Raw genomic sequence first — 3313 nt, forward strand, 5'->3', positions numbered from 1 at the left:
ATATATATATATATATATTTATATGTATATAATTACACATATATTTACATATATATACATACATATATCTATATATCCATCCATATATACATACATATATACAAACACAGATATATATATATATATATATATGTATATATATATACACACATCTGTATCTATAAATATATATATAAAACATTGCATTAAGCTTGCTCAGATTATATGTGCGCACACACACACACACACACACACATGTGTGTGTGTATGCATATAAAGAAAAGGAGAGAGAAAGCACTTATGAAAAAAGAATAAAAAAGGACGGGCTTATTCAGTGTGGCATAGAGATGTGTTATATGAGGGGGAAAAAAAAAACAACTACATATTCATTCGTTTATACACATACACAAATACATACATGCATACACGTATGCATACGTATAGATAGAGAGATCAGTAGAGAGATAGCAAAGAAATGAAGGAATGCTAATCTATTAAAAGTATATATTGGCATCAAGGGTTCTATAAATCCATAGAAATTTCACTATAAAAAACTTATGTAAGATAGATAGTGAAATTAAATAGGAAAAATTTTGTTGTTGTTTAACCCTCAGATCAACCATGATTGAGCAGATCTATGATGAAAGGGAATCTTACTATGACCTTTTAATTTTTTTTTTGTTTATCTAGGACTACATTATCTAATGTGTTCTTCTTTTCTTTTAAGATAGCAGAGTGCAATCTGAGCAAAATTTTTGACTGCTATTTCTTGCAAACTGTTCCCAAACTTTTGTAACTCAGTGTCCTAGTACTGTGTTTTGAAAAAGAAAAGAAAAAAAAACCAAGGAAACAAATAGGTTATTTTAATGAGACAGAAGCTAATTTCGTACAGTGGTTTATTGTCATATTTTTAAAATATTATTTCCATCCAGCTGTAGAAACTCTGCCAAATCAGATTGGAGCCTGGTGTAGCCATCGGGTTTCACCAGTCCTCAGTCAAATCGTCCAACCCATGCTAGCATGGAAAGCGGACGCTAAACGACGACGACGATGATGATGATGATGATGATTCCATCCAGCTTATGCTTTTTAGTCATCATCAGCATTTAACAACCATTTGTCATGCTGGTATGGATTGGATGGTTTGACTGGAGCTGGCAAACCAGAGGACAGTGCTAAGCTCTGTTGTCTGCTTTGGCACGGTTTCTACAGCTGGATGCCCTTCCTAATGTCAACCACTGTATAAAGTGTACTGGGTAATTTTTATGTGGCATCAGCACAGATGAGGTCCACCAAGTAACTTGCAAGACAAAGACTCCCTCAACAGGAAGGGGGTGTGGCATTGAGGGAGGTGACTTTGTGCCAGGTGATGAGTGCTTAAACTATGATAGAGGGACAGAAACAGGTGTCTTTCTGTAGAGGAGATATATGGTTACCCCAGTTGGGGAGAGAGATAGTAGTGATGTGTCAGAGCATACCCTCAAGGGACAAGTAAAAGTAAAGGGGCAAGACCCCCTTCAGTCATGAATGACCATGGGATTGCACCCAGAAAGTTTCCCTCCAAGGCACAAGTCCAGGCAAGGTTGTTTATAGAAGACCAGCAGTTGCCCATGCATACCAGCCTCCACTCTCCATGCCACTGATGTTATCCAAGGGAAAGGCAAAGGATGATACAGCTTGGCACCAGCAATGCTGCAACTCATTTCTACAGCAGATGGAACTGGAGCAACATGAAATAAAGTGTCTTGCTCAAGAACACAACACACAGCTCAGTCTGGGAATTGAACTCACTACCTCATGATTGTGAACCTGATGTTCTAACTACTGACTATGTTTCTTGGTGAATATAAATGGAAAGGTACAGAGGATTGGCAGGGTGAGTGAGCATGGAGTTCATGAGAGTGCAAAGAGTGAGAGGGGAAGAGAAGGGGAATACTGTGAGTGTTAAGCACAGGCATAGAGGGAACCTTAAAGCAGTCATATTTCTCCACATTGATAACATTGTACATGCGTTATTGCACATCCATCGATTACATAACCTTTTATCATCTTTGCCATCCCATTGCCACTGCTAATCAATTCCAATGTTTCTCCATTGACTTTAATTTCTTATGTTAACTCTCTTTGTACCCCTCTCTCTCTTTTACTCCTTCCCTCTACACGATGTGAAGTGTGGCTGGAGAAATTAACCAACAGACCAACCAACTAACCAACCAACCAACCAACATATATATAAGCTGTTATCATATAGAATGTGTGTGCATGTGTCTGTGCATGTGTGTATGCATACAGATAGAGATACAAACGCAAGCACATAATATTTAGGGTGAACAATAAAACACCATTATTATTTAAGGTCTTCGTTCCATCCTGACATGCGTAGGATGGTTCGCTAGGGAACCGGTGAGCTGCAGGGCTGTGTTAAGTTCTAATGTCATCTTTGACATGTTTTCTATGGCTGAATACTCTTTCATAATGCCAACCATTTTACAGAGTGCCCTGGGTGCATTCTTCATGCCACTGGCACTAGTGAGGTTGCCATGTAAGTTACAAAACAGAAGAAGAATGGAGAAAAAAGGAAATGGAAAAAAAAAGGCTCCTTCTACTAAAAGGAAGTATTTTGGAGGGCAACATTGAGGTGGGTGGCTGTATGCCAGGTGTTGAAAGGCTAAAGTATGATGGAGGGACAAGCAAAAGTATAGAGAAGTAAAAGAGAAAAGTAAATATAGATTCCACACATAGCAAAGTAAAAATTTATGAAGAGAGACGCGTTATACGTGTGTGTGTGTGTGTGTGTGTGTGTGTGTGTGTGTGTGTGTGTGTGTGTGTGTAGTTTTCAGATATTAAAATGCTATAGAAGGTGGTAGATAAATACGTAACATCTATGCTGATTACAAAGACTTAATATGTTTACAGCTATAGACATATTATATACTTGAAGAGACATAGAAGTGGTAGTGGTAGTGGTAGCAGTAGTAGTAGTAGTAATAATAGTAGTAGTAGTAGTAGCAACAGTAGTAGTGATGTGGTGATAAATTCCCCAATTTTTTGTTTTTTATATTAATAGTAAATTATTATGACATTTAGTTGAAATTAATGCGGAATTTGAGAACTAACTGGAAAGAGTAATCTAGAATATAAGTATATAAATGTGTTGAAGAAATGTGCAAGAATATAGGTACCATTCTGGGATATATTGCAGATTCAGAGAGTTAATTTAATAAGGTGATAGTTAATACTAGTACATATTAAATTAAATACATTCAGATGCTTATACATGTACATATTACATGTATACATACATACATACTTGTATATATATATATATATATAT

General features: G+C 36.6%; 1 protein-coding gene across 9 annotated transcripts in view; it reads right to left on the reverse strand.

Moving 5' to 3' along the window:
* LOC106881484 (nesprin-1) overlaps positions 1 to 3313 on the reverse strand; it is an 811219-nt gene that overhangs the window by 10932 nt on the left and 796974 nt on the right. The window lies entirely within an intron of this gene.

This window comes from Octopus bimaculoides, chromosome 4 (assembly GCF_001194135.2).
Source record: "Octopus bimaculoides isolate UCB-OBI-ISO-001 chromosome 4, ASM119413v2, whole genome shotgun sequence".
In the NCBI taxonomy this organism is placed as follows: Eukaryota; Metazoa; Mollusca; class Cephalopoda; order Octopoda; family Octopodidae; genus Octopus; species Octopus bimaculoides.